This window comes from Bos javanicus, chromosome 20 (genome assembly GCF_032452875.1).
Source record: "Bos javanicus breed banteng chromosome 20, ARS-OSU_banteng_1.0, whole genome shotgun sequence".
NCBI lineage: Eukaryota > Metazoa > Chordata > Mammalia > Artiodactyla > Bovidae > Bos > Bos javanicus.
The window spans coordinates 36,820,030-36,847,224 of NC_083887.1; the positions used below are offsets into that span (position 1 = coordinate 36,820,030).

At 38.6% G+C, this 27,195-nt stretch overlaps 1 protein-coding gene across 1 annotated transcript in view; it reads right to left on the reverse strand.

The window, feature by feature from the left end:
* Window positions 1-27,195, reverse strand: part of WDR70 (WD repeat domain 70) — a 277,914-nt gene that overhangs the window by 233,621 nt on the left and 17,098 nt on the right. The window lies entirely within an intron of this gene.

Here is a 27,195-nt window from a genome sequence, read left to right on the forward strand (position 1 = left end):
CACACACATAGCAATTTAATATTTCTATAGATTATACTCCATTATAGGTTATTACAAGATAATAGGTATAATAATCTGTGCTATACAGTATAATCTTGTTTATTTTATATATAGCAGTTTGTATTTGTTAATCTAATACCTCTTGTTTGCCCCGCCCCTTTTCTCTCTGTCCTTTGGTACCACAAGTTTATTTTCTATATCTCTGAGTCTGTTTCTCTTTTTCATATCCACTCATTTGTTTTATTTTTTAGGTTCCACACAGAAGTGATATAATATAGCAATTATCTTTCTCTTTGATTGGAAAATCTTGGAAGTCAAATTTAACTTTCAATTTAGCAAAACTCCTACTCTATAATTCAATCTTCCAAACTGCAGGTAACATAGGATTTTTTCCCCCCGATTCATGCAAACATTCATTCAACAGTTACTTAATAATAAAAATCCTATTGCTTTAAAGAGTCAAGGCAAAAACAGGATAAGAATCTGGTTTCTGCTACTTATTAGTGGTAATTAGTGGTAAGAAAAAATCCCTCCTTCATAGAGCCTCTATTTCCTTAACCATCTACTGGATATAAATAATAATAGTAACAGTGAGCACATACATGCATACTATAACCAAGCACTGCTCAGGGCACCACATATATACAAAGCCATTCAATCTCAGCAACAACTTTGGTCCTACTTTCACCTTATTTGAAAGATGAGGAAACTGAGGCAAAGAGAGGTTAAATAATTTGTCCAAGGTCACATAAGTGAACTTAGACGTCTGGTCCCAAAGTCTGTGCATATAATCATTATGACATACTGCCTCCTCTGTAGTAATACTCACCCTGTGAGCATCACAGAGTACAATGACGAAGAGAGTTAATATGCCAAAACACTTTCCAACTGCAAGCCCATTATAAGAAAGACATTAGTACAGGCCTGGGGCCATAAAGGTTCTATTCTAAAAATACATATTTGAGAAATCATTTGAGACCAGGTATAAAATGCCATGAGACAGAAAGAGCAAAATTAGTTCAGCATGGGTTATATACTGTAATAGTATGAGTTACATTTAAGATTTCATAACTGTCTTTTATAAAAACTGAGTTATTACTTAGGCAATCTTTTTATATTTAGTTAAAGATACACAGATGGTACTAATTTTAACTACAAAAATTATCAAGGTATCAGTCAAATCAGTGAGAATTAATTTACTTAGGAAAATAAGAGAAACTTAAGACATAATAAATTTTCATCAAATTTACCTGGTACTGAGAAAAAAATATATCTTAATCCTTCTCTACATCAGATCAGATCAGATCAGATCAGTCACTCAGTCGTGTCCGACTCTTTGAGACCCCATGAATTGCAGCACGCCAAACCCAACACTAGAGAACAGATACCATATCTGATTTAATGTAACTCTGCATACAACTGTAAAAGGTAGTGAAAATTAAAAACATCCCAAAAGCCAATCTATATAGGTTCTCATATTCATTCTATAATTCTTGCACTAGCAATTATATACCCTATTCATCCCATCAAATATGGAACAGACACATTATTAATACTTCTTCCTACTTTCCATAGCACTACTACAACAAAATATTTTAAACTGCTCTTGGGCATTTCCATTTAAAGAAGAGAAGCAGACTGTTTACTTCCCATCTCTTTTCTAGTATGTAAAATCTTTGATGACAGGTGCTAAGCCTTATTTTATTTGCATCTTCAGTACTTAGCACAGTGTCTGACATATAGTACTTGCTCAAATATATTCATTCTAACTAAAGATATAAATTACTTAGCAATGACAGTCTATTTAAAGAAAATAAACATGAAATCATGAGAAAAAATAGACAATCAGGGTTTGTATTTATTATAGTATGTTTATCTATCCTTTCTAAAATATGAGGACATATGTATTAACTATCTATATTCTGTATCTACTCTTAAAATTTTTTCTCTGTACCTTCAAGATAAAACATTCAAAGCCACAGACAGAATTACTATAAGGAATACCTAATAAAGCCCAAGTGCCAGGTACTCTGCTAAACGCCAGGAATCCCCTAATAAGGAAGACATAGGCCCTGTCTTCATAGAGCTCAGAAACTAAAGAAGGTGCACACTTGTAAAGAAATAACTATCACAACAATGATCATTTTATCACAGTTGTGACAAGCACAATAATTGAAGAGTGTCCTATGTCAAATCATATACAAAAATTAACTCAGTATGTACCAAAGACCTAAATGTAAGAACTAAAACTATAAAACTCACAGAAAAAAAAAACAAATAAACAAACATAGGAGTAAATCTTCACAACCTTGAGTTAGGCCACTTAGATATGACACCAAAAGCACAAGCAACAACAGAAAAAACAGATAAACTCAGACTTCACCAAAATTTTAAATTATTATACTTGAAAGTATACCATCAAAGAAGGTAACAGAACAACCCACAGAACAAAATAAAATATTTGCAAAACATATATCTGAGAAGGAATTTGTGTCCAGAATACATAAAGAACCCCTATAACTTAATAAAAAATAGACAAATAACCCAAATAAAACAGGCAGAAGATCTAAAGAGATCTTTTTCCAAACAGGACATACCCATGGCTGATAAGCACATGAAACAGTGTTCAACATCATTACTCTATGGGAAATATAAACCAAAACCACAGTGAGATACCACATCACATCCACTAGGATGGTCATAACCAAAAAGACAGTTACGTATTGGTGAGGATACGGAGAAACTGAACCCTCAGAGACTACTGATGGGATTGTAAAGTGGCATAACCACTTGGGAAAACAGTTTAGCAGTTCCTGTTAAACACATAATTATCATATGACCTAGCAATTCCACTCCTAGATACACATCCCCAAAAACCCCAAAACATACATCCATATAACTACTTCTAGACAAATATTCACAGTAATATTATTCATAATAGTCAAAAAGTATAAACATCTGATGTCCATCAACTAATGAATGCATTTTTTTAATGTGATAAGTCCATATAAAAGAGCATTATTTGGCAACAAAAAGGAATGAAGTACATGCTATGTAACATGGATGAACCTTGAAAATTTATGTTAAGTGAAAGAAATCAGTCCCAAAGACCGCCTATTGTATTATTCCATTGATAGGAAATGTCCAGAATAGGCAGGTCCATTGAGACAGAAAGCAGATTAGTGGCTGCCAAGAGCTGGAAGCAGACTAGTGGAGGGAGAATAGGGAGTGAAAGTAAAAGGCTACAAGGTGACTTTTCAGAAGGATAAAAATATTTTAAAAGTGGATAGTGGTGATAGTTGCACAACTCTATGGTTATACTAAAAATCACTAAATTGTGTATCTGAAAATTATGAATTTTAGGATATCAATTACATCTCAATAAAGCTATTACAAAATTTTTTAAATAACAAAGGAATATACTGGTGCCACACAAGTAGCACAAAAAACGAGGTATTCAAACGTCAGTTAATGTTTTTAAAAGGACAAAACACTCTCCTTTCACAAGGAGAAAAGTTGGATACGAAAAAATTAAATGGTTCTTCACTGATAGAGACAGGTCTGTCACAATGTCACCCACAGGGTCACTACTTACACAGACTACCAAGAGAATGGAGGTGCGAAATCCTGACCGGGGTCCACACAGAAGAAAAAGCATGTGGGAATGCATGAAAGAGTAGTCATATTAAAAGACAGTTCCTAGTTGGTACGAAGCGGGCATGAGACAAGTCTAGGGGAGACAAGGGATGACCCTGAAAAGCAGAACAGGCCACGACTAGTGGTAAAGGAAGGCATAATGGTTAAGTACAGGTGTTCAGGGGTAGATTCCCCTAGATATGAAAACTGACTCCACCGTTTACTATGGCTTTGGGTCAGTTAGTGCCTCTGAGTTTCAGTTTACTCATCTGTCAAAAGAGGATAATAGAAGTAGGAGGATTAAACAAGTTATTTCACCTTTAATACTTAGAACTTTGCAGCACAACGGAAGTACCACCACTTACTGCACTACTGTTCTGGGTTCTAGATTTAAGCATATGTTTATCTCGTTATCATAAACCAAACAAAAGGAACTGCAGACACTGAACTGTGAGTTAACAGTGAATTCCTGGTTTGTTGGGGCATCACTTTTTGGGCTGCACTGCTTGGCATGCAGAATGTCCCTGACTGGGGATTGAACTCATGCTTCCTGCAGTGGAAGTGCAGGGTCTTAACCACCAGGCTACCAGGGAAGTTCTGAGCAACACATTTTATGACAGTAAAAAGTATTAAGACTGTGCCATTAACTCCCTTCATTTAATTAAAAAAAAAAAATTTAACCCATCTGTAGTCTTCAAAGCTTTGTGAAATGCAAAAGTGAATAAAGACTCCCTGATTCCAACAGAAAACAGTGGTAAAATGGCAAAATTACCACCCAACAGCTGCCTGGTTAGACTATGTAAATCAACTTGGTGGTCTTGATGTTATTTCAAATTCACAATTAGCTGCACTTCCAGCACTCAGCACCAAGAGTATGAACAAAACATCCCTCCAAATAAGGATCAAAGTCTATAGGAGAACTCCTTTTAAGTAAGTTCTGTTGGTGCTTTTTTCATGTGTACCTTCAGGCTATTCTATCAATTTGGCACTTAAAACTACAAAATGCATTCAAGTGCAAACTTTATAATCTTGGTAACAGGCAAGTACCTGATTCTACTAAAAGACAAATCAATTTCAGTAAATGTTAATGATTTTGTAAAAATTCTTTAAAAGTACTAAGAAATCATTTTCAAAATTGACATATGCAAATCTTCCACTTTTACCCACGTAAAAAGGAGTGAAAGATCAACAGAGGTATTTTATTTGCAAACACTGTGTTTATACCTACTAATCTGAAAAACTGATTTTATAGCTGTTTTTATAGCTTCTTTAACATCTATAAAAGTGCAAAATATAATTACATAACGCTTGTCCTTAAGAATACTTACTAGTAGGAAAGACAGAAGAAAACAAAGTGAGATCGATTAAAAAAAAAGACTATAACTCAACTACTTTAACACAGAGAGGTTAAAATGGGGAGGGGGTTTTTCGTATTTCCATACAAATTGTGAAATTATTTGTTCTAGCTCTGTGAAGAATACCGTTGGTAGCTTGATAGGGATTGCATTGAATCTATAAATTGCTTTGGGTAGTATACTCATTTTCACTATATTGATTCTTCCAATCCATGAACATGGTATATATTTCTCCATCTATTAGTGTCCTCTTTGATTTCTTTCACCAGTGTTTATAGTTTTCTATATATAGGTCTTTAGTTTCTTTAGGTAGATATATTCCTAAGTATTTTATTCTTTCCGTTGCAATGGTGAATGGAATTGTTTCCTTAATTTCTCTTTCTGTTTTCTCATTATTAGTGTATAGGAATGCAAGGAATTTCTGTGTGTTGATTTTATATCCTGTAACTTTACTATAATCATTGATTAGTTCTAGTAATTTTCTGGTGGAGTCTTTAGGGTTTTCTATGTAGAGGATCATGTCATCTGCAAATAGTGAGAGTTTTACTTCTTCTTTTCCAATTTGGATTCCTTTTATTTCTTTTTCTGCTCTGATTGCTGTGGCCAAAACTTCCCAAACTATGTTGAATAGTAATGGTGAAAGCAGGCACCCTTGTCTTGTTCCTGATTTTAGAGGAAATTCAGGCTCTACTACAAAGCCACAGTTATCAAGACAGTATGGTACTGGCACAAAGACAGAAATATAGACAAAGGAGGCCAAGAATATACAATGGATTAAAGACAATCTCTTTAACAAGTGGTGCTGGGAAATCTGGTCAACCACTTGTAAAAGAATGAAACTAGAACACTTTCTAACACCATACATGAAAATAAACTCAAAATGGATTAAAGATCTCAATGTAAGACCAGAAACTATAAAACTCCTAGAGGAGAACATAGGCAAAACACTCTCTGACATACATCACAGCAGGATCCTCTATGACCCACCTCCCAGAATATTGGAAATAAAAGCAAAAATAAACAAACGGGACCTAATTAAACCTAAAAGCTTCTACACATCAAAGGAAACTATTAGCAAGGTGAAAAGACAGCCTTCAGAATGGGAGAAAATAATAGCAAATGAAGCAACTGACAAACAACTAATCTCAAAAATATACAAGCAACTCCTACAGCTCAACTCCAGAAAAATGACCCAATCAAAAAATGGGCCAAAGAACTAAATAGACATTTCTCCAAAGAAGACATACAGATGGCTAACAAACACATGAAAAGATGCTCAACATCACTCATTATCAGAGAAATGCAAATCAAAACCACTATGAGGTTCCATTTCACGCCAGTCAGAATGGCTGCGATCCAAAAGTCTACAAATAATAAATGCTGGAGAGGGTGTGGAGAAAAGGGAACCCTCTTACACTGTTGGTGGGAATGCAAACTAGTACAGCCACTATGGAGAACAGTGTGGAGATTCCTTAAAAAACTGGAAATAGAACTGCCTTATGATCCAGCAATCCCACTGCTGGGCATACACACTGAGGAAACCAGAAGGGAAAGAGACACGTGTACCCCAATGTTCATCACAGCATGTTTATAATAGCCAGGACATGGAAGCAACCTAGATGTCCATCAGCAGATGAATGGATAAGAAAGCTGTGGTACATATACACAATGGAGTATTACTCAGCCATTAAAAAGAATACATTTGAATCAGTTCTAATGAGGTGGATGAAACTGAAGCCTATCATACAGAGTGAAGTAAGCCAGAAAGAAAAACACCAACACAGTATACTAACGCATATATATGGAATTTAGAAAGATGGTAACAATAACCCTGTGTACGAGACAGCAAAAGAGACACTGATGTATAGAACAGTCTTATGGACTCTGTTGGAAAGGGAGAGAGTGGGAAGATTTGGGAGAATGGCATTGAAACATGTATAATATCATGTATGAAACGAGTTGCCAGTCCAGGTTCAATGCACGATACTGGATGCTTGGGGCTGGTGCACTGGGACGACCCAGAGGGATGGTATGGGGAGGGAGGAGGGAGGAGGGTTCAGGATGGGGAACACATGTATACCTGTGGCAGATTCATTTCGATATTTGGCAAAACTAATACAATATTGTACAGTTTAAAAATAAAATAAAATTTAAAAAAATAAATAAATAAAATGAAACCAAAAATAAATAAATAAATAAAATGGGGAGGGGGGGAATTACATTGAAAACAATTTGTTTTATTGAAAACAATTTCTTAATTTTACAGTAAAATGAAACATATGTGAAACAGAGCCAAAAGGTAAGTCATATGCAGGAACACATGAAGAATTGGAAAAAAAGAAAAACGAAAGTGAAAGATAAAAAAGAGGAAGATTACACATAGATAAATAACAAGTGAAGGACTTTGGGAGCATTAATTACAGTAGTATTAATAGAACTATAAAGTATAAACATGCAACACACTGAACCTATATTTTATATTAATCAAAAATATAAAGTGTGAAAAAGTCACAGCATTATAAGAGACAGTCAGGGGAGGAATAAAAAAAGATTTCATTATTTCACATAAAGTACTGATAGTAGAAAAAATCCTTGGATAAAGGGGAAAAAATCATTTTGAGGAAGGACGAGATGTCCAACAGAGTATTTGGAGAAATGAACAGGGGTTCTGTGAATTCAGAAGATAAGTATATAGCTATAATAAATAACAAAGGATACAAGAAGAACAACTTTTTTTCATGATTACAATAGAAGTAGTCAATTGAAAGGAATATCTAAATGTTCATAAAAGAGGGGCATTAAAAGGTTTGATTAAAACCTTTCTTAATATAAAATTTCTTAAAAAGAAATTTAAATTTTTAGATAGTTAATTTAATCTTTAACAAAAGTTGTCATAACTTCATCAAATCTTAGAATACACTGAATCTTATAAACAACAAAAATGAATCAGGCATTATTTTATGAGAAGTAGGGAGTAATTTTTCCAACTAAAATTTAGTTAGCATAAAATGGCACATTAGACTATATAGGATCAACTTTGACAACATTATTAAGAGGGCTGCTTTTGCAAAAAAAAATTCAAAACCTTCGTGAATTTTCTCCAAGGCTCCTAATTCCATGATATTCAAATAATTTATTATCCTTGTCAATTTTTTCTTTTTCAATTAAGACCTGGTCTAACTTAACTAGATATTCATTACAATGGGTTTCAATGAGGGACATTCTTAACACCACTTCCATGGACTTAAAGAAATTTTATATCTGCAAGATTTGTAATTCACTATATACTCATTATACTAATCGAAGTTTACCAGAATTTAATGCTGCATACTAATATGTTAAAATAACTTGTAACTGAAGAGACTACAGTCAGTTAAAAAGTACTCTGCCTTCCTCAGTGCTCTCAATATGCTTTGTATTGTCTGCATCTTCCCCATCATACACTAACTACTGAAAATAAACAGTCCATACCAGCAGTCATTCACATTGCAGGTGCACAAAATAAAAATCCCTGATTAGAGGCAGAAAGGACCCATATTAGGGACCATTCCTGGTAGCCACCTGAGAGGATACAAAAGCCAACCTAGAAATGGGAACTTAAAAAAGTCTGCAGAGCTTTGACAAGGGAACTGTGGTAGGACTAGCCTGGAAATGTGTGAGTAGAACATTGCTCCTGAGTTTCTAAAGGTTAACTGTGACTAGATCATCATTTGGCTTTGATTCCATGAAAAGTCTAGGAGTAAGAGAGTAACTGTAACCAGAGTCAAAGATGGCCATTCACTCAACAAATATTCCATGAGTATCTATTAGGTGCCACATACAGCTCAAACCCCTGGGGATACGACAGTAAAAGAGACAATGTTACTGCTCTCAGGGAACTTCAATTATTGTGAGGAGAAAGACAAGGAACCAATAAACAAAAATGTCAGATAATGGAACACCATAAAGTAATGGAACAGAGGTAGAGAACTTATATAAGGTAGTCAGGTAACATTTGAACCAAAAAATCCAAATGAAATGAGGGAGTCACGTGAAGTTCTGAATGTTATTTCAAGGAAAGACAAAATAGAAAATATCTATGAGGGAATATGGCTTCCCTGGTGGCTCAGTGATAAAGAATCTGCCTACCAAGCAGGAAACTCGGGTTCTATACCTGGGTTGGGAAGATCCCCTGGAGAAGGAAATGGCAACCCACTCTAGTATTCTTGCCTGGGAAATACCATGAAAAGAGGAGCTTGGCAGGTTGCAGTCCATGGAGTTGCAAAAGAGCTAGACACAATTTAGCGACTAAACAACATGAGGTTATGGATAAGCATAGCTGTTCAAAGAAAAGCAGAAAAGTCAATGTGGGTAGAGAAAAGTGAGTAAGACAGAAATGGAAGGAGATCGAGTCAGAGAGACTTGCAGAGGCCAAATCATACAGGGCCTTAGAAGGCAAGGCAAGAACTAGGATTTCCTAACCATGTGATAGGAAGAAACTGCAGAGCTTACTGACAGGAAAGTAACCAAGAAAGCAGGAAAGTGACAAGATCTGAAACGTGCTTTTTAAAGTCTGGATTACTCTGGTGAACAGAGAAATAATCCCTCTTATTTGACCTTACAGGCTTAAATTATAAACAGGCTAACCTTAAAATCCCTGCCATTAAGCCTTATTCTATATAGGAATCTGTTGCTGATTTTAAAGGCTTAAAGATAAAAAACAAACAAGCTTTGAATATATTACTGTCACAAAACACAAAAGAATAAAGAATTCTTCTGCATTATTTTTCAAAAAAAAGTAACTGATCTCAATCTAAACCTCACCTGTTCCAAGTTTTAGAAGGCACTGTTCTTAAGATTCTTTTTTTTCCTGCCACTCTAGACAAGAGAGTTGAAAAAAAGGGACTCATGCCAAAAGCCAAAACGCTTTGATTGCCCTCTAGTGCCCATCTTAAAGAATAAAGACCTTCCCACATTAGTCTGGAAATAGTAATGAACACATGCAAGTTTTGGAATAGAGCTTCTAGCATCCTCTGCTGACAGAATCTTGCAGGTGAAATTAAACTGCTTTCTGTTTTAAAGAACACTAATTTTCCTCTGAAGTTAAAATTATTAAGTTTTCTCATATTGTTTTTTAAAAACTTTCTTTCCAGTCAGCTGCAATTACATTAAAACTGGTTATTAATCAAACACTGGTAATGATGACGAAAATAATGATAAAATCCAGCAATTTTGACTACTTAGTGTCAATCTGTATGTTAAATGTTTACATCAATCATCTCATTTCTCATAGTAATCAATTCCTGAGAACTAAAAGAGAGTTTTTTTCCCACTCTCAATTCTTCAACCTTTCCTTATACATGAGGGAAAGAGACTGACTGATACAGGTGGTTGGCAATGACTAAGGCCAAAGGATGAGAAGCCTCAGACCAGAAGTCAGGGAAGCATAGTGGTGGCCCCAACTTGGACTCTTCACCACAGAACGTGCCAACCAGGGAGTCAGAGAAAGTTCATGGAAAACAGGTGCTCACAACTAAAAAGTCACTGTTACATCTAGCCTTTAGTTACAGTCATAAAAAAGTAACTTTCAGTTTTCTGTAGTAATGGGAAACAGGATAGCAGGGATACTGAAAATCCTCAATAATCCCAAAGTTTCCATTTGATTATGTTACAACCTTCTTTACCTTTAAAATAAAAATCAGAATTGTGCACATGTAATAGATATGGTTTAAAAATCATTTTTCACCTCTTTCCTGACTCCCTTGAATTTTTATTCACTATTCAGTTCAAAGGAAGATATCATGCCTTCAAATACTCACTATGTACTTCTAATTATTTAAAAGTTGGTGTAGTCTGACAAAGTTCTATAATGGTGTGATATCATTTTCATTTGCATTCTATTTGAAAGGACAATTTTATTACCATTGTAGATAAGTAAAATGGATCAAAGGAAAAATAAGTGAAAAGGAAGCTTGTCATCAAAAGAAATTATGATGTACAACATTAACACTTCCAATCCAGTGATTTCAACAGTAACACTAAAGTACTTACTAACCAGCAACTGAAGGAAGATGAATATTAAAAAAATTAATCACAATCAGTATGCTTAATGTAAAACCATCAACATGTTCTCTGGTAATTTTCCTTTCAATTCTAGTGCTATCAATAACTCAATTTTTAGAAGTCTGTGCCTAGAAGAGAGCACAAAGAACTATTACGGTGACAGGAATGTCCCATATATTATTTAGGATAGCGACAGCAACTGATATATACAGAATTCTCAAAACTGTTCAAACTGAAACCGTAAGATCTGTGCAAATTACTATATATAATTACACCTCAATCAAAACAATCACATTTTAAGTTTTGTGGGACTGCTTTAAGAAGAGAAAATTATAACTTTTTTTTTGCCTCATTTAAAAGGTAGGTTCATAATTGTATAGACTATTAGTCTATACAATTAAATTAACTAATTAATCTCATTCAACTGTGGGGCAGTTCTTACAATTAATAAACTATCAGGTAACTAAATTTTAAGCTTAGGACAAGGTATATATAATGGCTCTTACAAGAACAGGTGTCTATTTGCATTTTCGTGCTCACATTTCTTCTGTTCAGTCCTCTATCCCTGCTTCCATTTTCCACGTAAAAACTAGAGATTGATATGTCAAAAATAGAAAATACTCTCAAATGTCATAAAATGACATTTTCAATTATAAAAACCAAATACATTCAATTCCAATTGACAAACATTTACTCTCTGTAGTATATTAAAGGCACTATACTAGAGGTTTCAAAGGTTTTTAAAAACTACTGTACTATTTATATACAAATCCCTGCACCTGAGGTCATCACATTGGATTGCAAAGGCAAGGCACAGTAGTTAACATAAGAATCAAGTACTGATTTTCCAAGAAAAAACAGTTTGCTACAGAAGGCTGAAAACAGGACTGGGAAGTAGTAGCACATGAGCTGGCATCTAGAGAGGCTGCTTGAAGGAAATCACATTTGAAATGGTCTCCAAAGGCTAGAGAGAATATTAACAAGCAGAAATGGGAGGAATGGGAAAGAAGCATTAAAGTTTTGATCAGTGTCCCCTCAGAACTAGCTGACTTCTTTGTAAGAGAGAATTAATGGGCAAATAGGAATTGCTGAGGTCTAACACATTTACGGAGAAGGCAATGGCACCCCACTCCAGTACTCTTGCCTGGAAAATCCCATGGATGGAGGAGCCTGGTAGGCTGCAGTCCATGGAGTCGAGAAGAGTCGGAAACAACTGAGTGACTTCACTTTCACTTTTCACTTTCATGCATTGGAGAAGGAAATGGCAACCCACTCCAGTGTTCTTGCCTGGAGAAGCCCTGGGATGGGTGAGCCTGGTGGGCTGCCGTCTATGGGGTCGCACAGAGTCGGACACGACTAAAGCGATTTAGCAGCAGCAGCAGCAGCAGCAGCAACACATTTACAAATCAGACCTTCTCTACATCAGCCTGTTCTAATGAGACATTAGACAAGTCCTTCCTTTAAAAAAAAAAAAACAAAAAAAACCTTGAATTACTGAATTACTTATAGAACCAGTGCTAAATGAGGAATGAAATATATGTCACTTGTGAAAATAAAAGAGATCAGAGAGGAAGCAAAACTCCTTTTTTAAAAAAATTATAAGCATCAATTCAATTAAGGGAAAATTGCTTACTTTGCTTACAGTTATAACTTGTTTCACTAAAGAAGAGCATTCTGGGCTTCACTGGCAGCTCAGTGGTAAAGAATCCTCCTGCCAATGCAGGAGAAAAAGGTTCGATTCCTGGGCCAGGGAAATCCCACACAGTGCAGTACAACTAAGCCCGTGTGCCACAACTGTTGAGCCTGTGCTCTACAGCCCGTGAGCCGCAACTACTGAGCCCAGGTGCCTAGACCCTGTATTCGGCAATAAGGGAAAACCACTGGAAGCCTGTGTACTGCAACTGGAGAACAGCCCCTGCTCACTGCAACTGGAGAAGGCCTACGTACAACAACGAAGACCCAGTGCAGCCATAAATAACATAAAAAATAATTTTTTTTAAGGCACATTCTTCTAAAGTTAAAGTGTAACAGAGCAGGATGAGCACAGCCCTTAGCAGGCAGCCATTGCTGGGCCTCAGTATTCTGCATCCTGCTACTAGGCAACACGTATTGCTCAGCGATTAGTCGGTGTCTCAGTAGGCCCCACCTATAAGCAGCCAACTGCCAATGAGCGACACTTAGTTGTCCTGCTCAGCTATTAGGCAGCACCGCAGTGGGCCCTGACCACTGGTAATTGTCAATGAGTGATCACTGCAGAAGTGATACCGTCAACGGATAGCGGTGTGATGGTCATCAGGTGGAGAGTGAGGTAAGAGGCAGATTCAGGCCTCCTCCTGGAGGCCCTCCAGCTCACCCAGCCTTGGGCCAGCAGATGAGCTGGACGGCCCAGGGAACAGACTGGAGACTACGTCCTGAGGACTCCAGAGCTCTCACTAAGGCTCTCCACTAGCCATGGCCCAGGCCTTGAGGCAGCAAGGTGAACCTCTCCCTGTCTCTGCAACCTAACAGCAGTGGCCATCTGCTTGGTCACAGTCTGTAAGACCTGGTCTCCCCATTTGGGTGGCCTGAGGAGACTGAGAGCCAGGTGGGTTGGGTGCCGAGCTCCCTCAGGGATGACAGCTGGGCAGGTTATAGGAACCTGGCCCTGAAGGAGCTGCCAACTTAGATCTGCCTCCTCTTACCCAGAAGTGGGACTTCGGATAGTGAAAGCTGTGCCTTGGGACTTTGCCCTTTCTTGTCAGGACGGAGAATAAAATTCATCTGATACAGATTTACAGGAACATCATGACCTGACCATGACTGGACCTCAAGAACAAAGGATCTGACACCGAGAAGTCTGCAACAACTAACCACACCCATCCATCACCTTTTGCTTTTAAAGGGACTTGCCGGAAGCTTTCAGTTACTTCGGGGTTCTTAGGGCATGAGCCACCAATCTCCTTGTACAAATCTGTAATAAAATTTTCTCTGTTCCAAACTCTATTGTTTAGTATTGATGGGCCTCACTGTGTGTCAGGCACACGGGCTTGAAATTCAGTAACAAAAGCACTTAAAATATACTTTTTTTGTTAAGATCTCTTCTTCAGAATGCTTTTGTAAAGTTAAAAAGAAATCTAGGGCTTCCCTGGTGGTCTAGTGGTTAAGAATCTGCCTGTCAATGCAGGGGACACAAGTTCGATCCCTGGTCCAGGAAGATCCCACATGCCACATAGCATCTAGGTCCACGCACCACAACTACTGAGCTCTAAGGTCCAAGCGCCTGTGCTCCGCAACAAGAGAAGCCACTGCAATGACAAGCCCGAGCACTGCAACTACGGAATAGCCTCCACTTGCCATAACTAGAGAAAACCCTGAGCAGCATCAAAGATCCAGCACAGCCATAAGTATGTTATAAAAATTAAATAAACAGGGCAAACTAACCTTTGTGGGAAAAAAAAATTAGTAATTACTGTTTGTTCAGTGGTTCTTATTCAATTCTTCTTTGTACCGAAAAACGTTACAGTGTTATTTATATTCTCTCATCTGAAGGTTGTTATGTTTTGTTGCTGCTATTCCTGTTGTAAAACGGGTTTTTCAATTTTAACCCTTTAAACTTAGACACTATCAATTCTGCTTTGATTAGTCCCTTTTTGTTTTAGGTAGCTTCATATCAAATACAATAATATTCTCACTTTTTTCTAATATATAGTCTTGATTATTTCAGTTTGTTTAGCAAAAATGTCTGGAATAATATAATAATGTGACAGTTACCACCTTTTATTCTTAATTTTAAAGGGAATACCTCTAGTGCTCCTTAATTATGTATAACACTGACTGGTGGTGTGAAGCATGAATGAATCATTTAATACAATATTAAAGTTTCCTTTTAGTTTCATTTTAAAATATTTTCTTAGGAATCATGTTAACTATTTTAAATTCCATTTTTGTTATATATTAAAAGAGAGGATCGTAATGATAAATACCAGGCACCATTCTAAGGGCTTTATATATATATATTTGTTCATTTACTCAACCATCCAGACCACCGAATTAGGTGTTTTATTAGCTCTGTTTTACAAAGGAGGAAAGAAAGACAGAGAGGTTAGAGAAGTCAGTTCAGTTCAGTTCAGTCGCTCAGTCATGTCTAATCTTTGCGACCCCATGAATCGCAGCACACCAGGCCTCCCTGTCCATCACCAACTCCTGGAGTTCACCCAGACTCACGTCCATCGAGTCAGTGATGCCATCCAGCCATCTCATCCTCTGTCATCCCCTTCTCCTCCTGCTCCCAATCCCTCCCAGCATCAGAGTCTTTTCCAATGACTCAACTCTTCGCATGAGGTGGACAAAGTACTGGAGTTTCAGCTTTAGCATTATTCCTTCCAAAGAAATCCCAGGGCTGATCTCCTTCAGAATGGACTGGTTGGATCTCCTTGCAGTCCAAGGGACTCTCAAGAGTCTTCTCCAACACCACAGTTCAAAGCCATCAATTCGTCAGCACTCAGCCTTCTTCACAGTCCAACTCTCACATCCATACATGACCACTGGAAAAACCATAGCCTTAACTAGACGAACCTTTGTTGGCAAAGTAATGTCTCTGCTTTTTAATATGCTATCTAGGTTGGTTGTAACTTTCCTTCCAAGAAGTAAGCATCTTTTAATTTCATGGCTGCAGTCACCATCTGTAGTGATTTTGGAGCCCAGAAAAATAAAGTCTGACACTGTTTCCACTGTTTCCCCATCTATTTCCCATGAAGTGATGGGACCAGATGCCATGATCTTCATTTTCTGAATGTTGAGCTTTAAGCCAACTTTTTCACTCTCCACTTTCACCTTCATCAAGAGGCTTTTTAGTTCTTCTTCACTTTCTGCCATAAGGGTGGTGTCATCTGCATATCTGAGGTTATTGATATTTCTCCCAGCAATCTTGATTCCAGCTTGTGTTTTTTCCAGTCCAGCGTTTCTCATGATGTACTCTGCATATAAGTTAAATAAGCAGGGTGACAATATATAGCCTTGATGTACTTCTTTTCCTATTTGGAACCAGTCTGTTGTTCCATGTCCAGTTCTAACTGTTGCTTCCTGACCTGCATACAAATTTCTCAAGAGGCAGGTCAGGTGGTCTGGTATTCCCATCTCTTTCAGAATTTCCCACAGTTGATTGTGATCTACACAGTCAAAGGCTTTGGCATAGTCAATAAAGCAGAAATAGATGTTTTTCTGGAACTCTCTTGCTTTTTCCATGATCCAGTGGATATCGGCAATTTGATCTCTGGTTCCTCTGCCTTTTCTAAAACCAGCTTGAACGTCAGAAAGTTCACGGTTCATGTATTGCTGAAGCCTGGCTTGGAGAATTTTGAGCATTACTTTACTAGCGTGTGAGATGAGTGCAATTGTGCTGTAGTTTGAGCATTCTTTGGCATTGCCTTTCTTTGGGATTGGAATGAAAACGGACCTTTTCCAGTCCTGTGGCCAGTGCTTAGTTTTCCAAATTTGCTGGCATATTGAGTGCGACACTTTCACAGCATCATCTTTCAGAATTTGAAATAGCTCAACTGGAATTCTATCACCTCCACTAATTTTGTTCATAGTGATGCTTTCTAAGGCCCACTTGACTTGACATTCCAGGGTGTCTGGCTCTAGGTCAGTGATCACATCATCATCATTATCTGGGTCGTGAAGATCTTTTTTGTACAATTATAAGTAATTCCCAAAGTCACACAGCTTGAAAGTTAAAGAGCTCCATCTGGCTTTAAAGTCCATTTCTCTAATCACTACTCTATATTGCCTCCCTGTATCTGTATTTTATTGACGAGACTACAATCATAGAAGTCCAGTCAACAGTGGAAATTGAGAGATGACTTAACATAGCTAATCACATTGAAGTGATATAAGATTAGACTAAGGTGGTAGTAATGGAGACAGAAATGGTATATAGTTTGGAGACAGAGCTAGTAAGACTAGTTAAAGAATTAAGAGATTGGATGTAGAGTAATAAGGAAGGAAAGGAATAAACAATGGTGACTAGGTTGTGGCTTATCCTTAGTAAGTACTGAGAACCTTGTTTCCTGTTTTTTTATATTAATCTTATTTGTGTACCTTGGTTTCCCTTTTATCATTCATTCTTCCTAATGTATGCTTTCTTATAGCATGTCATCTCTAAATCTTTTTTGGAACAAGGTAAAACATACAAAAACAAGTTTATTCACAAATACTTAAAAGACATTTTATATCCAGTACTGTTCCCTTTGGGTTTGTTCTATACCTGTCCTAGATTTTTCTTTTTATGGGGGTGGTGGGATGGGGGCTGCGGGGGGAGCTGCACTGGGTCTTAGTTGCAACATATGAACTCTTAGTTGTGGCCTGTGGGATCCAGTTCCCATACCAGGGATCAAACCCGGGCCACCTGCTTTGGGAGGTTGGAATCTTGGCCACTTGACCATCAGGGAAGTCCCTGACCTAAATTTTTAAATTAAGATCACAATTGCCTTATTTTTGTAATCCCATCATTTGTTTCTAATGACAGGCACAGTTTATGATCAATGTGGAAACTGGAAAAGAACAGAAAAATAGACGGCAGAAATAAACATTATTCTCACTCCTATAATATAGAAGGAAGCAATGGGAGGACTTTTTACCATACACGTGTAATATTTAAAATTTTAAAATCATAATGTCCATATAGTTTTATGTCCTCTCCGTAGCGCTACTGAAAACGCTTAACATGCCTAAAGACTACATAATACTTTCATATGACTACATAACAGTTTGCTGGTCCTTCCCCCATTATCAGGTATTTATTTACATTATTTTTAATTATTCCAATATTTCAGTTATTTTCAGGTTTTTTAGATATGGAAACTTTCTGCCAAGAGAAAGCTCTGAGCAAGCCTAATATAAAAAAGAGCTAGCCTTGTTGAATATAGGGGAAGGGCCCAACCCCACCAAAACCACCCTTCAATAGTGTTCCACGGAACACATTCTGAAAACCACTACAACATGCAGTGCTGTGATAAACATCTTTGTGCATAAAGCTTTTTCCAAATTTCCTGAGGCTAGAATCCCAGAAGTCATGGTACTAATTAAAAAAAAAATAAATAAACATCTTTAAGCTACCAAGTGAACATTTCATGCAAAGATGGGCACAATAAAGGACAGAAATGGTATGGACCTAACAGAAGCAGAAGATATTAAGAAGAGATGGCAAGAATACACAGAAGAACTGTACAAAAAAGATCTTCACGACCCAGATAATCACGATGGTGTGATCACTGACCTAGAGCCAGACATCCTGGAATGTCAAGTCAAGTGGGCCTTAGAAAGCATCACTATGAACAAAGTTAGTGGAGGTGATGGAATTCCAGTTGAGCTATTTCAAATCCTGAAAGATGATGCTGTGAAAGTGTCGCACTCAATATGCCAGCAAATTTGGAAAACTAAGCACTGGCCACAGGACTGGAAAAGGTCCATTTTCATTCCAATCCCAAAGAAAGGCAATGCCAAAGAATGCTCAAACTACAGCACAATTGCACTCATCTCACACACTAGTAAAGTAATGCTCAAAATTCTCCAAGCCAGGCTTCAGCAATACATGAACCGTGAACTTTCTGACGTTCAAGCTGGTTTTAGAAAAGGCAGAGGAACCAGAGATCAAATTGCCGATATCTACTGGATCATGGAAAAAGCAAGAGAGTTCCAGAAAAACATCTATTTCTGCTTTATTGACTATGCCAAAGCCTTTGACTGTGTGGATCACAATCAACTGTGGGAAATTCTGAAAGAGATGGGAATACCAGACCACCTGACCTGCCTCTTGAGAAATTTGTATGCAGGTCAGGAAGCAGCAGTTAGAACTGGACATGGAACAATAGACTGGTTCCAAATAGGAAAAGGAGTACGTCAAGGCTGTATATTGTCACCCTGCTTATTTAACTTATATGCAGAGTACATCATGAGAAACGCTGGACTGGAAAAAACACAAGCTGGAATCAAGATTGCTGGGAGAAATATCAATAACCTCAGATATGCAGATGACACCACCCTTATGGCAGAAAGTGAAGAGGAACTAAAAAGCCTCTTGATAAAAGTCAAAGTGGAGAGTGAAAAAGTTGGCTTAAAGCTCAACATTCAGAAAATGAAGATCATGGCATCTGGTCCCATCACTTCATGGGAAATAGATGGGGAAACAGTGGAAACAGTGTCAGACTTTATTTTTCTGGGCTCCAAAATCAGTGCAGATGGTGACTGCAGCCATGAAATTAAAAGACGCTTACTCCTTGGAAAGAAAGTTATGACCAACCTAGACAGCATATTGAAAAGCAGAGACATTACTTTGCCAACAAAGGTCCATCTAGTCAAGGCTATGGTTTTCCCTGTGGTCATGTATGGATGTGAGAGTTGGACTGTGAAGAAGGCTGAGCGCCGAAGAATTGATGCTTCTGAACTGTGGTGCTGGAGAAGACTCTTGAGAGTCCCTTGGACTGCAAGGAGATCCAACCAGTCCATTCTGAAGGAGATCAGCCCTGGGATTTCTTTGGAAGGAATGATGCTGAAGCTGAAACTCCAGTACTTTGGCCACCTCATGCGAAGAGCTGAGTCACTGGAAAAGACTCTGATGCTGGGAGGGATCGAGGGCAGGAGGAGAAGGGGACGACAGAGGATGAGATGGCTGGACGGCATCACTGACTCGATGGACATGAGTCTGGGTGAACTCCAGGAGTTGGTGATGGACAGGGAGGCCTTGTGTGCTGCGATTCACGGGGTCACAAAGAGTCGGACACGACTGAGCGACTGAACTGAACTGAACTGAAGCCTCCCGATATTTAGTAATAATAGTCTCAGTAACTATCAGAGCTACTGCCTCAATTTCTAGAGTATCTACCTGGTCACAGCGCTTCACAAAATTTGACAGTTATAATAAGTGTAATTCAAGATAGGCACAAAAGAATGTAAAAATGAGTAAGATTCAAAAGGACAGGAGTTTACCATCTCTCCCAAGTCATCTTCGGAAGCAATTAAACACAAACACTTAGAGACACCGACCTTCACATGTCATTAAAGAAACATTTTTCACAAAATAAAAATCAAAATAAATGTTACCTCTAAGCTATTTGGGAGAAAGAATGTTCTTAAGTAAGTGTTATATGGACACTTCAAAGGGGCTTCATTAGCACAGAGAAGCAGGGCAGCAATTCCATATCCTTCTTTTAAGAAAATATCATTTTGTAAGCAATAACCCATATCCATAAGTATCCATGAGGCATGATACTGATCAGAACCTATGAAGGTAACCTAATTTAGTTAACCTATGACCCCAACTGTGACTATGTAAGTGAGAAGTCACAAATGGTTTGGGAAGAGGTACATCAGAATAACCTATGAAGACGTTTTTTTGGTAAATTTTTTTTTACAAAAAAAATTTTTTTTTTGGTAGAAGCCTTTTTTTTTTTTGTAAAAAGACTTTTTTAAAAAATTTATTTTAATTGGAGGTTAATCACTTTACAATATTGTAGGGATTTTTGCCATACATTCACATGAATCAGCCATGGATGTACATGTGTTCCCCACCCTGAATCCCCCTCCCACCTCCCTCCCCATCCCATCCCTCAGGGTCGTCCCAGTACACAGGCCCTGAGCGCCCTGTCTCATGCATCGAACCTGGACTGGCGATCTGTTTCATATACGGTAATACACATGTTTCAGTGCTATTCTCTCAAATCATCCCACCCTCACCTTCTCCCTCAGAGTCCAAAAGTCTGTTTTTATATCTGTGTCTCTTATGCTGTCTCACATGTAGGGTCATCATTATCTTTCTAAATTCCATATATATGCATTAATATACTGTATTGGTGTTTTTCTTTCTGACTTATTTCACTCTGTATAATAGGCTCCAGTTTCATCTACCTCATTAGAACTGATTCAAATGCATTCTTTTTAATAGCTGAGTAATATTCCATTGTGTGTATGTACCACAGCTTTCTTATCCATTCATCTGCCAATGGACATCTAGGTTGCTTCCATGTCCTAACTATTGTAAACAATGCTGTGATGAACACTGGGGTACTATGAAGACTTTTGTTGTAACACAGATTGCAGGAGCTGGGGCCGGTTCACCCTAGTCCTACTGACCTGACCTCTGAATTATAGAACCTATAAATATACATTTTTTAAATTGTACCAAATATGATTCTTACATTCAGATTAAGAATCATTGAGCCATTAAAAATACTTATCCTTAATTTCAATAACACTTGCTGAAATATTTAACCATTCAAGTGTGTAAATGTGGTTACTTTCCTACAAATATAATAGAATGTCTCTCTAAAAAGCCACACTGCTTTGCAAGTTTCTGAACAACAAAAAAATCGAGTTGCATTCAGGAATTCCCAGGAGTCGCACCTGCTTGCTGTAGTAGTTTATTTTTCCTCATCTAGGGAACGAGTACTATTACTGGCAATATGACGTGTATTACCAGGAGTTTAATCCTGCAGCAGGGAAGGGACTGAAAATCAGAGGCAAAAGACAAGTGACAACAGCAAAACTTTAGTAGGAGAAAACAAAAGCCTGAGTGATCTTAGATGTTGAATTTAGGGCTTCCCTGGTGGCTCAGAAGTTAAAGAGTCTGCCTCCAATGCGGGAAACCTGGGTTCGATCCCTGGGTCGGGAAGATCCCCTGGAGAAGGAAATGGCCACCCACTCCAGTATTCTTGCCTGAAGAATCCCATGGACGGAGGAGCCTGGTGGGCTACAGTCCACAGGGTCTCAAAGAGTTGGACATGACTGAGAGACTTCACCTTACCTCTTCACCTCTGGAGATTAAATATGGACGTGTGTCATGAGTGATTAGAAAACTGGATCCAAAGTTCAAATGAAATGAAGTAATGCTTCCAGTTGCTCTGAATGAATAGGAGTCATGAGTATAAGAAGATGTAAGAAACTCCCCCAAGGCTGCATATGAAATGTTAAGGGAGATAAGGATGTATACTCTCAGGGAATGCTTATGACTGGAGAAACATAAGGAAATATTAAGTTGTAAAAGAGGCCCTAGCAGAAATGTAAGCACCATCAAAGCAGGGATTTGTCTGCATTATTTTCTGCTATATCCCTAACATCTAGAAAATATGTGACTCAGAAGATGTGTGCCCAACAAATATCTGTTGAAAAAATAGTCAGAGATAGGCAGCAACCAACAGAGAAATAGCAAGGGAAGAGTTTCAAGGAAGAAGTCAACATTGTCCAATAATGCAGAGGTAGATACAGAATGAGACCTGAGAAAGGGTCTTTGGATATTTGGATTTTGTCATCTCTGTGAAACGGTAAGGGCAGAAACTGAGAACAAAGACAAGGAGAAACTGTGGAGTGACACAGTAAACGTGGCAAAGGAGCAAACTGGAAAAGAGGTTGGAGGGGAAACTGCATGCTTGCAGGTTAAGAGCCAAGAGCAAGTAGAGAGACAAAAGCGTGAAACGAAAGATACAAAAGGGTGATGGTGATAAAAAAAAAGGAGAGGAAGTCAAGGGCACCCACAGAATGGTTAACAGCCTCAGTAAGCAGACAGGACAATTCTGATATATTTCAAGTTGTAAAAAATATAGCTAGCATTCTGCTGTATAAAACATTCTCCTATAATTTTGTTTAGTATTACCTCAAACTGATTTCCTGAAGGAACTAAATTCAGTTTCTGAATCAACAAGCAAAGAATTACCAGACTCTAAGTCCAACCAACCACAAAAAATTCTTTAAAAGGCCAGAAACATTTGAACTCAACATTAAAACGTCAGCCCAACACTGCTATGTAAACTACCTACAATGAATCATGCTAATTTGTCTGTCTGCTGCTGCTGCTGCTAAATCGCTTCAGTCGTGTCCAACTCTGTGCAACCCCATAGACGGCAGCCCACCAGGCTCTCCCGTCCCTGGGATTCTCCAGGCAAGAATACTGGAGTGGGTTGCCATTTCCTTCTCCAGTGCATGAAAGTGAAAAGTCAAAGTGAAGTCGTTCAGTCGTGTCCAACCCTCAGTGACCCCATGGACTGCAGCCTTCCAGGCTCCTCCGTCCATGGGATTTTCCAGGCAAGAGTACTGGAGTGGGGTGCCATTACTATTGCTTGATCTAGAAGGCTGCCAATAACCCACTTATCAAATATAATACAGTATAAAACTTTGTTGTCACTCAGAACTTAAAAAAGAGACTGAGGTTGCCACTCATTATGTCTGAAAACCGAAGACCTCAATTCAAGACCAATATAATTTACCTGAATCTAGGAAGGCCACTGCAAAGCCACATTCACAATGTTTCCAAATATCCAAGCTATCTGCTTCACCTACCATCTCTGTCTTAGTCTTTAAAATGTTGGTTGTGATATATATTGCAAAGAAAAATAGGAGAAATGGAAACAAGAAACCTCCCACTTTTATTTTATCTCCAATCTAAAGCTTCAGACTTAATCCATTCACAATGCTAACAAGTACTCCATTATCAACTGCTGGTGGTTTAGTCACTAAGTCAAGTCTGACTTTTGCAACCCCATGGATTGTAGCCCACCAGGCTCCTCTGTCCATGGAATTTTCCAGGCAAGAATACTGCAGTGGGTTGCCATTTCATTCTCTAGAGGATCTTTCTGACCCAAGGATCGAACCTGGGTATCCTGCATTGCAGGCAGATTCTTTACTGGCTTTACTGACTTAGCTATGAAGTCGCTCAGTCGTGTCCAACTCTGCGACCCCATGGACTGTAGCCTATCAAGCTCCTCCATCCATGGGATTTTCCAGGCAAGAGTGCTAGAGTGGACTGCCATTTCCTTCTCCAAGGGATCTTCCCGACCCAGGAATCAAACCCGGGTCTCCCACATTGCAGGCAGACGCTTTACTGTCTGAGCCACCATTATCAGACAGTGCATACTTTAAAACTGAAGCTGTACTGGCACAAATCACCAACAGCCTTGCTGTGACCCACACGTTATTCAATCAGCATTTTCTGTTTACTACGTTTACAAGAGGAAAGGCACACCATACAAAAAAAACAGAAAGCTGTCATTCAGTCTCCTGATACACTTCAGTTACAGCCATGAGAAACTAAAGCTTCCAATCAGGCTTCTGAGACCCAGACCCAAGCATGTTTTCCCTTCTCTGCCTAGCTGCACTTTGGGTTTACTCACATATCAGTTCCAAGTTAAAGGTTCCGTCTTCACTAACACTATATTCTAGACAAGTTGACTTTCCCATCTTCCCGAATCTAATCTTGTGCACTGTGCCCTTGTTTCAAACATTCACTCTTCCTAGATTGGAGGGGGGCTCCTCCCACCTCACCCATCAAAACGTTACCCTCTACAAGGCTCGTTCAAATTCCACATCCTTCAGAAAGTACAGGCATTCCCTTTTATCCTTGGTTTTTGTTTTCCTCGATTTCAGTTCCCCTTGGTATGAAAATACTATTGGATGGAAAGTTCCAGAAACAAACAATTTGTGAGTTTTAAATTGTATGCCTTCCTGAGCAACAAGACAAAATCTCAAGCTATCCTTTTCCTTCCTGCCCAGCAAGTACACCATTCCTTTGTAGGACATATCCTACCATCAGTCACTTTAGTCGTCTGTCAAGGTATCACTGTTTGTGTTCAAGTAATTCTCATTTTACTTAATAATGGCCCCAAAGTGCAAGAGGGATGCTGGCAATTTGCATATGCCTAAGAGAAGCTATAAAGTGCTTGCTTGGAACAGGCAACAAAGATCTGGGATTTGAGTTCAACAGGTGTATGGAGTTCTCCTTTCCCTTCTTGGCTCCTGCCGTTTCTGGGTCCAGCGATCACTTATCTTATTAAAGGCCTCCTATTTGGCCCTTGTATACTCCAACTCCTTACAAAGTTTATCTCCAGGAGGCTCCAAGAGTTCCAAACCAAACTGATGTTACTACAAGGGTGGAAGCTGCTTTCAGATATGTAATACCTCAGTTTAGATCAAGTAGAGCGAGACTTCTGCTCTGCTAGGCAGGACTACGCCCATGCACAGCAGAAAGAAGTTACAGAAGAAAGAGACCTCTGCCCCAATTCCCAAGAAGTATCTTCTGTATGAAGTCTCTCAGGGGAGTCTTAGGAGAAGCACACTGACTGACACTGCCCACCCTGGCCAGGCACCATAGCAACCATTTGTGTGAGTTATTTTATGATAGAAGGTCCTAGTAAGGAACACTGAACTAATAAGCCACCAACAACCAGAAGAGTCTGGGAAAGGTCAAAGGGAGACGCCATGTTTCTGACCATGTCCCCAAACCCTTCTTGCTGGCATCCGTCTTGGCTGAGCAATGAGTATGCCAACCAGGAAGGACGAGTCAGACTGATTAGCCAAAGACAACCCGGAAACTAATCCCATCACCATAAAACCGAGACTGGGAGACACCAGGCAGAGCAGTTCTCCCAGATGCTCTCTGCCTGGGCGCCCTTTCCAATAAAGTCTCTTGCTTTGTCAGCACATGTCTTCCTCAGATAATTCTTTTCTGAGTGTTAGACAAGAACCCACTCCTGAGGCCTTAGAGGGGGTCCCGCTTCCTACAACAGGTGAAAAGTTAAAAAGTACTCAACTTGAAAGGAAAAAAAACGGTATGTGGAGGTTGCTAAGATCTACAGTAAGAACCAATCTATCTGTGAAACTGTGAAGAAACCAAAAGAAACTCATGCTAGTTTTGCTGTCGTGCCTCAAACGCCAAGTTATAGCCATAGTGCATGAAAAATGCTTAGTTAAGATGGAAAAAAACATTGTATCTGCACAATAGCATATTTTGGGAGAGAAGGAAAGACCACATTCACATACAGGCATACCTTGTATTAATGTCCTTTATTGAGTTTTTAAAAATTGAAGATTTTGTGTCAGCTCTGCTTGGAACAAGTCTATTGGCACAATTTTTCCAATGCTTTTTCTCAATTCATGTCTCCATGTCATGTTTTGGTAAATTTCACAATATTTCAAACCCTCCACCAGTAAAGAGATTACAATTCACTGAAGGCTCAGACAGTAGTTAAGGGTTTTTAGCAATAATGTATTTTTAAATTAACATATGTACCTTGTTTTAAATATAATGCTGCACTGCACACTTAACAGACTATAGTGCAAACATACTTTTATCTTCACTGGGAAACCAAGAAGTTCTTGTAACCTGCTGTATTGCAACATTTGCTTCATTATGGTGGTCTGGAATCCAACCAGCATTTATCTCCAAAGTATGCCAGTAACTTTTATTACAATATATTGATATATATGTTCTAAGTTACTGTTGTTAGTCTCTCAATGTACCTAATTTATAAATTAAACTTTATCATAGGTATGCATGTATAGGAAAAACACAGCATACATAAGGTTAGGTACCATCCACAGTTTCAGAAATCTACTGGGGTCTTGAAACATATCCCCCCTGAATAAGGGGGGACTGCTGTATTTCTTCTCTGGATCTGATCTCATTAGCCTCATCTTTCCATTTCCCTCTAGTAAGAAAACTCAGCTACACATAAATCACATGACAATTTCACCACAATATCAACTGTATATGCATGCTCAATCATGTCCAACTCTTTGTGACCCCATGGACTATAGCCTGCCAGGCTCCACTGTCCATGGAATTTTCTAGGCAAGAACACTGGAGTAGGTTGCCAGTGCCTACTCCAGGGAATCTTCCTGACCCAAGGGTTGAACCTATGTCTTTTACGTCTCCTGAAACAGCAGGCAAATTCTTTACCAACTGCGCCACCAGGGAAGCCCATGATATCATGTACTTGCACACGTTTAGGGCCTCACTATGGCAACATCATTTCTCCTCAAAACACCCGTCTGACTTTTCTGTTCTCTCTTCCTCAGCCCATTGTCAGCCACACGAACCTGCATTAGTCAGCTGAGGCCACCATAACAAAACACCATAGACTGGGTGGCTTAAAGATCAGAAAGTTATTTTCTCACAGTTCTGAAGGCTAGAACTCCACAACCAACATGCCAGAAAACTTGGTTTCTATTGAAGATTTTTTTCCTGTCTCTAGGGGAATCTTACCAACTCAGGAATCAAACCCAGGTCTCCTGCATTGCAGGAAGATTCTTTACCAACTGAGATATGAGGGAACATGAGTATATAAATCATTACAGAGTACTAAGCAGAGTTCCCTGTGCTATACAGTAGGTTCTTATTAGTTATCAATTTTATATATAG